Below are 11,379 nucleotides of genomic sequence, written 5' to 3' on the forward strand. Positions count from 1 at the left end.
AGCTCGGTGTCCGAGCTGGCAGGGGCTCTATGGAGCCGGGCCAGCTCCCCCCTCCCTGCTGGTGCAGCCTGCGCCCAGCTCCACGGACCCCTGCCAGCCTGTGCCCCGCTTTGGGCCCCACTGGTGCTGGCCCTGGGACACTGGGCCCGAGACATCGGGACGTTGGTCCCAAGATGGTGACCAGGGGGCAGGGCACCTTTCAAGGGGCGGGGCTACCCATGCGGCCCTTGACAGCCTGCCAAAACTGAGTAAGCGGCCCTCCACTCAAAATAATTGCCCGCCCCTGATTTAACATATACTAAGTGTAACATATACTAAGTTCCCTTACAAGGAACATAGCACTGTGACATTGAGGGCCTTGCCACATGTTCACTTGCCAAGACCTGCAAATCAATGGATTGTTTTGATATATTAAAGTTAGTTCTTGTTTGGGAGATAATCACCTGAAAGGGAGTGACTTTGCAGAGCTAAGAGGGCACTTAACACATGCTAAACTGCTTGAATTTGCGGCTGCTTAAGTGTTAAACTGAACACTTAACACCCTGACATGATGTTACATGTATTGTCATTGACAATATATTTCCCTACCTGCTAGTGTTTTTGTGAGAATACAGCCTGCCAGGCACCACAGTGATAGGAGTCATCTAGGATAGACTGCAATGGAGACTTACGTTCTCTGTTTACATATAGATTAAAGACAGTGCACAGCAACATCTTCCTAACCAGTGTGCCTCAAACAATGACCTGAAGGGATCTTTAAGCAAGAAATTATATTTGAGTCATGCTAATTCAGTTCCTCCTTTCTCTGCCAGGTTTGCCAGTTAGTACCAGTCATGATAGTTTTTGTGATGGTAACATGTCTGCTTGGAATAGGACAAAAATCACTGAAGTCATTTCACATACAGGAAGCCATCAAGTCCCTCTCTGGTAGAAGGCAGGGCAGAGTGGCACCTTAGAGACTACCTAGTGCCATCCTGCTCTGCCTGACTTCAGACTGACACAGCTAATTAATTGTCCTCAGGTCACAGTGGCTTTTCATATCTTGTCTGGGTCCATGATAACTAAAAGTGTCTCAGGCAGTACAGAATTTAAGAGGAATTCTTCCATTGTGATTATTCAATTTGTAAAAATACACTGATGTAACTAAAACATTTGGCAGAGATTGCCAAAAATAGGTGCTGATATCTTACATGAGTGGCTGACAGAAATGATTGAATCTGCTGCTTTATTTAGGGTTAGTCCATCCAGCTGGAACTTTGCAACAATGATTCTTATGAAGCGTGGTCTCATCTAGAAAATTTGAAATTACAGACTAATTTGACTTCTGTTTAATATAGCTAATCTTCAGAATAACATAACTTAATAAACAATTGTGGCATTTATAAGCACTCCAAACATTTCCAGCATTCATCATTTGGTGCTCGTCCAGCTTACTGAACTAGCTCCTCTTATAACTAAAGTGACTGAGGATCTTCTTTTAGTTATGGAGAAGGGTAACATGAGAGTTGTAATGTTAGTAGTGTTATCTAAGTAAGACATTTTCAATCTACTCTTTTAAATCTCCAGTTGTAAAATTTAGCTTTCAACAGAATGGTCTTACATTGGCTCTGCCCTTATCTTCCCAACAAACAGTGGAAATTAACAGCTCGATCCTAGCTCCAAGTCAGGAAATTATCCTTAATGTGGTCAATGGAACTTAAACAAATATTTATATCTAAGCTTGTGCTGGAATGCTTTCCTAAACTGAGCCCTGCAGAGGTATGAAGTACCTTCACCTGTAACATCCTCCAGCTTGACCCCAAATTTGGAAGTCACCATAATTAGCCGTATAATCCAAATTTAAATCCCCAAGGTAAATTTAATGTTAACTTGCCTATTTTTCAGAAGAGTCCAGCAAACCAGCTTATGGTATATTTTATCAATATCTCCAAGAACAGAGGTCACCAAGTACTAATTAATATTACCTTCTGATGAGAGGGGGGCATGAAAAGACCCTAAAGATACTGTCTCTCTACTATGGAGTTTACATTTAAGTCAGTTTAAATGTCATTATGAGGACCAGGCTTCATCTATTTTTTCAGCCTGCACTATTTTTAATTTTACAGTAGTTTATATGTTTATTTGCTGTTGCTTCTAAGTACACAGTAGTGATATCTTCATTGGGTATTTATTGACTGCAGTGATATTCCTTATAGCCGTTTCTCCTGTAGCCTGCATCAGCTCTTCCACTATCCTATCAAAGACCCTGTGTACACTTATCAGCTTAGTAGCTCTTCTCCAAATTGTTCACAACTGAGCTTGTTTAAAGTTTCTTGGCTAGTCAGTGCATGGCTCAGCAAAAGTAAATTGAGCGGATTTGGCCTGCAACCAGCAAGGAGAAGGGAAATAATAATATTTTGTTATAAATGATCATGACAAATGAATGGGGTAATGATAAAATATTATGGACAAGTCTATTCCTATTTAAGTCTGTTGAAACCAAGGGGAAATAGCGGGGATGAATTTGACACCACATATTTTAAAGCGTTCTAGTGTGCTGTTTTTTTTAAAGTTGCTACTGTTGTTAAAAAAGTTCTTAAAAAATGCTAACATTTTACTAAGTTCCATTTCTCTTCCCACTGAAGTTAACAGGAATATTGCCATAGGTATCAGTGAGAGCTGGAATACATCTGCCTATAAAATAATTCATTCCTGAGAATGGGAAATGTTTTTAAATGCTTGTTCTTAATTTTAAAAAGTAACATAAAAAATTCATACAGTGCTTATGGGATTGGCTGTTTGCAGATGTTTTAGTGTTCAGAAGAAATAAGAAGGCTCATAAGAAATATTTCTCATACCACCTTCCTTATAATTGAAATGTAAATGGTAGCTGTGCAGTATTTATGAGGGACTGAAGAAAACTATGCTCTGAAAGGCATAAAGGGCAGGTGTGTCTTACAATATTCACAGTTCTTGCTGGTAGGACAAGTGTTACAATATAGCTGCAAAGTGGAAAAGAATGCTATGTGCTGACTTACAGTTCTATACATTAAGGTGCAAACTGGCAGTATTTTTTAAAGTGCCCTTTTTTTCCTTTGTCATTCAATGAGTTAAGTGCTTGTAAATATGCTAGATTGGCATAACTGGAAACAGAAATTTTCTCTCTCATAGCCACAGGCTGAGCATCAGCAGCGCACACTTCTTTATACCATTCTTCCTCCAAGCTTCATTCCCATACTGCAGAGACCACTGCTAGTGGTGACAAGGCAGTTCAGCCATCAGGCTGATTTGGACATAATTGTTTCTATTTAAGCTTCTAAAAAACATGCCAATTAATGCCAGGGATAGTAAGTATGGATTTTGTGTATGATGGGGTTATCTGTGATTGCTTTGTCACATGCTTCCTTGTGTTTAGTAGTTACAGTTTAAGATACATTAGAGAAAAACATACAAAAATGGAGCTGCAGTGTCCTGATCCAGGTGGGTTTTAGAAAATATAGATAGATCTTTAATCAAAGATGGAGAATAATGTTTAGCTTCTTCCAGAAATGTAGGCTTCTCATCATAGCCTGACCAACAGGACTTGTACTGGGTTCAATATATTTCACCAAGGTCATTAGACAATGGGCAGATTGGTCATGCTTGGTAAATGATTTCTCATGGGTTTTCTAAAGTAAAATGAGACTTCTGACATGCTCATTTGCCTGCCAATACTTCCAGCTCAGAGCAGATGTTTCATAGTATTTGATCCTGGTATCCAAGCTCCAGGAACAAATGGGAAGGCTTGGTCCTGCTTGTGCTTGCATTACGCTTTTTCCACCTGGGAAATCAAGAAATACTAGTGTGTTATGCAAGTGCTGTTCTGTTAGTGGAATACGAAATTGTTCTGCTAAGAAGACAATGTTATGTTGTAATGTCAAATTGGCATTGTTTCCCTTCCATAGTGTGAAATGTGCATTAGCATTAACAAATAGTAATCATACAGGAAGGGTGAACTACTGTAAAATTATTCTATTGCTGCTTCTACAGTTCTACAGAATGACTCACTGGATAATGTGTCATACATGTATCTGCTTTAATACAATTATATTTATGTAATTACTGATTCCTGGAGGCAATGGGCTCTTTGCCACTCTTCGCAAATGGCATTGATGGAGTTGGAGGGCTGTAGTCACCCACATGCCATTTGAGGGTTTATTTTAATGAAGACATAATGCAATGAAGCAGAATGCTTTCCCTGTAGAAGATAATGATAGTAAATGACAAAAGATTTTAAAGCTTAAATCACTTGGTAACACACTGAAAGGGAAGAGTGGGTGAATGTTAATTTATACAGTGTTGAACAAGTTTTAGAAACTACACTCTGAGAGTTAACTTAGTCTCCAAAGAGATTAGGAGGCCACAATGGGGAAAGGTCACCTTTCTTGGTTGTGAAGTTCTGTACAAATAATTACAGCCACATGGCTAGGTCTCTATTTCCAGAGCTCAGAAATGACCAGTGCTCATGACACCCATCCCAGACAGAGCCAAAAAATGACAGCGCTGCCAATTCCCATGAATTTATCATAAGACTTACAATATGCGGTGACTATCTTTAATGCCCCACAGCTAAAGTTGGACTGTGGACAAAAGCTTAAAAATGCAACCTCAGTGCCTTGTGAAAGTCCTCAAATCACAGGTAAATAAAACCATATAATCAGATATCGTTCTTTTAGTGTCGCCATTTTTAAGCCACTCCTATCATTTTTATGGAGCAACTTATAATTTTTTTTTTTTAACATTTGGTGTGGTAATGATAATCATTCTAGAGAGCCTTATGCTGTATAATGTAAGCTCCTTTGGGTAGGGATTATTTCTTTGTTCTATAAACACTGCTTGTCATGGCATGTTCTAGTCTATAACTGGGGTTCCTAGTACTTTCATAGCATAGATAATAACAACACTGTAACAGAAGGAAAAATATTTTTGTAGTGGTCTTGATAGCCAAAATGACTATTTTTAATTATGTTTGTTGGGGGGCTGACAAACTGAGTAAGAAAAGAATGCATCTGCATTTTTTTTGCAGTCATATGTTAGTATCTTGCAGCTTTCTTGATGCTCATAGCTCTGCCATGCAAAAGACATGAACATAAAACTTTCACTTCCTGACAAAGGTTGAGTATCCTGAAGAGGTGACACACGGTTTCTGGCAGAGCTTACTGGCTGCAGCACTGGCAGAAGATATGTGGCTTGCCTTGCCGTTGAGATATAAATGGCTGTGTAGAGATCTGCTGAGTAATGGCAGAGGCAGGGAAATCAGGAAATGAAGATGGGGGGGGGAGAGAGAAATGAGGAGCAAGAAAAGAAAAATGATTTGGGAGAATGCCAGATTTTCACTTTGTACTGTGAAAAAATAACACATTTTAATTCAGCACACGGAAACTTGCAATGGTATGTATTTGAAATGCTTCATTTTCAACTGACAGAAGCTGAAGCAGTTTGGGAATGGTTTTACTGGTCATGCAATTGTGTTCTGGCAATACCTGCTGCACACTGAATCCCACACTTGGCAGTGAACACAGAATGGTTCTGTGAAAATTATGATTAGCACAGATAGAATATAATGTGCAACTCGGGGGAGGTAGTTTTGAACCATACATCTGTTTACCTACTTCTCAAGACGCTGTGAAATGTAATATGTTCACAAGGATTAGTTAGAGAATGAAACTGTTGAAAACTTCACGTGGCAATTCCAGTCAGACGGGAAATAATGGCATGCCATACATTGAGGGAGGTAAATAAATACAAGATCAAAAGGTGATGGTATCCTCTATTGCTACTGGAGGAATATGTAGTGAGGGATCTAGTTCAAGTATTTCATGTCCCCACCCCAATATTTCCTCCACTGTTCTTTGACCAAATCTTTTTAGATGAAATTTAGGGTGATATAAGGCAGATGCTATAATTTCACTCTGGTGTTGCTACCCCCTAGTTACTGTGGCAACAAATGTACAGGGATGCTGGGGAAGGCAAGTAGGTATGCAAAATGCCCCTCTTTCTCCAACCCATAGAAAAGCCTCTGCCTCTGCTTACAGTGGGGCTCCATATTACTTGAGGCAGGAAGGGAAATGTTAATTCAGTGGTTCTGAACCTTTTTCAGTCGACTTACCCCTTGGTCTCAGTGAGACTTACCTCCTTTCAATGGAAAATACATTTTTTTTAGGCCCTTTGGCCTGTGTTAGACAATGTATGAAATACATCTCATGTACCCCCTGATGAGGCTTCACGTACCCCCTGGGGGTACATGTACCCCTGGTTCAGAACCGCTGTGTTAGGTGAACTGGACCCATATCTGTAGTCCTGTGTGCTTTCTTTACTATATTGAACTGATGAGAGTTTCTCTGTGGAAGAGAAAGTTGACCCAGGCAGCGCTATAATCTGCATATTCCACCTCCATGTTTTGAAATTGCTCTTAAAATAGGATTTCTGGTGAAAAGCCCGAAGCTGGAAATCTTGAGTGACAGGGGAACAGGATAATCCTTGAGTGTATTGTGGCTGCATTGGGCCTGCACACATCTGTCCCTGTTTTCCAAAAGTATTATGAGATTTGCGAGATTTTCCCCAAAGATCTCAGGACATGCATGAGTTTGGTAGGCTTTGCCCCTGCATGCTTACCTCCATGTTGGCAATGGAAGGCTCTGGAAGGAACCCTTTGAGCTTCAAGGCCCCTAAATGGTATTTTCCACGTAAGAGGTGATTTAGCTTTGTGGGTCTACACAAATATAGACTGATTGCAGCAGTGGCCAAGAGAAGACAAGCTGCCAGTAATAGAAATGGCACAACCTCAGCTGAGCTGAGCGGTCCATTACCCATGTGTTATTCATATTCAGTAAGCTTCTCCTCGTGGGTGATTTTGTAGCAAATCCAAGATACACTTGCTGGCTGTTTGAAGGAATGCTCCATAAGCGTGGCATAATCCTGGACAACTTCAAAAGTGTACTGATATAACATTTATTCAGTACATTTAAATAAGTAGAAGTAAGTACCAACAACATTGGGTTCTATTATTAGATGAAAAATTGAAGAAAATAGGAAGTTTTAAAGGGATCATAATAATTCTGATACAGGGGCTAGTGATCTGGAAGGATCACTGACATCAGGGCTAGGGACAGACATTCAAAAAGGCTGAGCCTGAATTGATTCAATCTTTGCAGGGTAGTCTAACCTGGCTAGGTTGAACTGGTTTCCATCTGAACAAACATTCTCTCTGGACAGAGGAAATGCAAGCACATGCCTGCAGTGGCTCAGGTTAGAAGTTGGGGGGCACTAGAGCAGCCCTCCCTTCCCTTCTAGTGCTGAGCTGAGGGGGGTGTGGCCAGGCCCTGGCAGGACACTTTGATTAGGGAGGGGTTGTTCGGTTGTTCCCCCCCCCCCCCCCCGCAGCAGCCCAGCAGGGAATTGATAACAGTGTTTATCACCCCATTAAGAAAGCAAAGGGGCATTACCAGCTACCTATTGATTCTTCTTTTGTCCTGTCACAGCACCGGCCATAGCCAGCATATGGTCTGCTAGCTAATGCTGAGGTGTCTGTAAAGCAGAGGAGACAGGGAGGGGAGGAGGGGAACAAGCAGATGCCTGCAAGCTGTGCCAGAGCTCTGGCCAGGGAGCAGAGGGGAGGGGTCAACCCTGCTGTGGAGCAGAGAGCCCCACCCAGCCCAGAGAGCATGCTGGGGGAGTCTGGTTTATCTTAAACCAGCAAGGGGACTTGGACAGTAGTTGCATAAACCAGTTTGACCCAAATCAGTTAAGTCTGATACTACATTCAACAAGGTTAACCTCAAACCAATTTCAGCCATTTTCAAACTGGTTCATGTGCACTGAATATCTGTTCTGTTACAGGTTTAAACCAGTTTCTGATCACTAAAACTGGTTTATGTGTAATGTCTGTCCCTAGCCCAGGAAAGGCAAAAGGCAGTAGTGTGGCACCTTAAAGAGTAACTCATTGAGGCATGAGCTTTCATTTACTATGGCCTACTTTGTCAGAAGCTGTACATGGACTTGAGGAGAACACGGGTACTAAATAGAGAGGAATACAGTCATTTAAATACAAAGGATAGGGAAAGGGGGAGGAAAGGAGGCCCTGCTGAGAGACGTGAAAGAATAAACAAAGCAGTTAACTCACTGAGGGACAAAGGAGTGTTAAAAGCTAGTCCAGGTAATGGATTAAGAATCTAGAGTCTCTGCTGAGACCATATTTAACATGATCCAGCGTGTGGATGATTTCTTGTTCCACTGAGTTGCATCTGAGTCAGTTTTTAAAGCTTTGTTGTCCAAGAACAGCTGTTCTGAGGTCAGCAATGGAATGTCCAGGGAGGTTCAAGTTTTCTTCCACAGGCTTTTGTGTCTTTCTGGAACTGCTGTCAGATTGGTGTCCATTCATTCTTTCATGTAGGGATTTCACCATCTATCCAATGTAGACAAAGGGGCACTGTAAGCAGGTGATGGCACTGGTAGAGAAGCAGCTGACTGACCCTTAGGTGTTATAATCCATGTTATTTGGTCCAGTGATGATGTGGTCTGTGTTAATGAGGAGGTCCAGTGCAAAGCCTGATGCCTTCATAAGAATAGGAGTTAGGTAGTCTGTTACTGGAGAGATGTCATTTGAGGTTGGGGGCCTGCCTGTGAGCCAGGACAGGCTTGTCTCCCAAGGCTGCCTTGAGATAGTAGTCATTTTCCAGGAGGGGTTGGAGGTAATTAATGATGTTCAAGGGGGATTCTGTTGTCCTTGTCATGTTTTGGTGTTATAACTGCTCAGAGTGGGGTCTGTGCCTGCCTTTCTTGAGTGGCTATGGTTTTGGGATTGTATTGTAAGTGTAAAAAACCCTGCTTCAGATCCCTAAGGTGTGCATCCTGGTCAGTGGGATCACAGCAGATACAGCTGTAATGTAGAACTTAACTGTAGACTTGTAGATCTAGCGGTGTGCCTAGGATGAAAGCTGTTGGCATGGAGGTTGGTTTCCAGTACAATGTGGTGGTGACGTGGCCTTTGCTAAGTTTTGCAGTGGTGTCCGAGAAATGAACGCCAGCTGTGCCTCCTCATCAACACAGACCGTATCATCACTGAACTAAACATATACATTATAGCAGGTTCATTCACTGACTCCTTAACCAACATTATATATGCCATCACTTATTAAAGTGCCCCTCTTCTGTCTACATGGGACAGACTGGGCAATCCAACCGACCAGAAGGTATGGCTCAGATTATCTAAACCAGCATAATTCCATTAGCTCCACAGATAAAAACAGGCAATGCTAAGGACTACTGTGACTCAATGTGTTTTCTTTTTAAAGAGCATACTGGGGATAAAGGAAGGATAAATGCAAAGAAGCACAGTGTAGCTGGATGATTACTCAGTCAGTGTGGTAAATAAATCTTGCACACAGCTGTTAGTATATAAGAGACTATATATTAGTGGAAGTTAAGCAAAGAGATGCCACAGTGGTATTGTTAATGTTTCAGTATTATATCACACAGGAATTATAATTTATACAAATGCACGATATGCTCGGTGTCTCTTGTGTCCCCTTGTACTCCGTGAATTGAGGCAATCATGTCACCACATTGTACTTCCATGTCTCCATCTGTAAAACGAAGACTATTGTCCTCACTTACCTCAATAGGTCTCTGAGATTTACAGATGAAAAGTGTTGTACAAATGCTTCATAACTTATTTATAAGTAGCCAGATGGAGAAGTTGAGGTCCTCTGGCTTTGCCTTAGTATCTCAATCCATTTGGTAATTAACCTTTGAAAAATACTTTACCTTGGAGATTATTAACATGTGAAATATGAAAATATAAAAAAAAACCCTAAAGTAATGACCTTTTCATATGCGGAAAGGTTAACATTTGAGCTGTATAACAACATGTTGTCATGGATACACTGCTGGGCTTAGAGCAGTTGACTTTTTTCCTAGAAAATAAAAATTAGCAGCCATAACAGCAAAGTAGGGCTTCAACCTGAGCATCTTCAAGGTCTATAACTGAATTTACTCATCACAGGTTTAGGACATTTTGTCAGGACAAACAAACCTTTCTAAATATCTGAGCTGTTCAAAATAGACTCTGTGAAGGTAAAACTCAGGTGAAATAGGCTCCTTGACAACCTAGGAGATGTAAAGCCTTGTCATGTGATTCCTGTCCCAGTATTTGATTTAGTTACTTAGTAAACGTCCTCAAGTACTAAAAATGTATGCACATCTAAAAATATGACTAGCTAAGTTAATCATGTGCCAGTGGAGGAATTAAAAGGAGGTGATTTATGCCTTTATTCACTGATTTGGGGACCAGTTTGACTTCCTCACTTTTTCATGGCCTATTTGGAGCTTTCAAAAAGAAATAATTATTCGGGCATAGGACCACCTCGGTCATCAGTCATTATTCTCCAGTATGTCCTGATGGGTCGGTAACCACTTGGGAGCTAGAGACTGGGGCCAGACCTGTGTTGGCCCCAGCAGTATAAAAAGCTGCCCTGGAAAGCAGCTCAGGGCTGCTTGTCCTCAGAAGCTTGTGTGGCCTGGCCAGTTGATATAGATTTCATAGATTTCATAGACGTTAGGGCTGGAAGAGACCTCGAAGATCATCAAGTCCAGCCCCCTGCCCCAGGGGCAGGAAGTCAGCTAGGGTCAAAGGATCCCAGCAAGGTAAGCATCCAAGCGTTTCTTGAATAAGTCCAGAGTAGGTGCCTGCACCACTTCTGGAGGGAGTCTATTCCAGGTCTTGGGGGCTTGGGCAGTAAATTTTTTTTTTCTTATGTCCAGCCTAAAACGGTCTTGGAGGAGTTTATGACCCTTGGTCCTTGTTTTTCCTTGGGGTGCTCTGGTGACGTTCTTCCAGGTCATGATGTACACCCCTTATGTACTTACAAGCAGCCACCAGGTCTCCCCTGAGCCTGCGCTTTTCCAGGCTGAAGAGTCCCATGGCTCTCAGCCTCTCTTCATAAGGCCTATTCTCTTGCCCTCTGATCATGCGCATAGCTCTCCTCTGGGCTCTCTCAAGCTTCTCAACATCCTTCTTGAATTGTGGAACCCAGAATTGGATGCAGTACTCCAGCTGTGGCCTCACCAAGGTCAGGTACAGTGGGAAGATGACATATTGAGATTTACTTGAGAAGCATCTATGGATGCAAGCCAGAGTTTGGTTTGCTTTACCAGCTGCGACATCGCATTGGTGGCTCATATTCATCTTGTGGTCAATCATGACCCCCAAGTCACTTTCAGCAGTGGTGCTAGCAAGCATAGCACTGCTGAGCCTGTAAGTATGCTGCGTTTTTTTTCCCCCCGAGGTGGAGTACCTTACATTTATCGGTATTGAATGTCATCAGGTTTGTATCCACCCAGTTACTAAGTTTATCCAAGTTA

The sequence above is a fragment of the Alligator sinensis genome, unplaced genomic scaffold, assembly GCF_000455745.1.
Source record: "Alligator sinensis unplaced genomic scaffold, ASM45574v1 scaffold392_2, whole genome shotgun sequence".
Lineage (NCBI taxonomy): Eukaryota > Metazoa > Chordata > Crocodylia > Alligatoridae > Alligator > Alligator sinensis.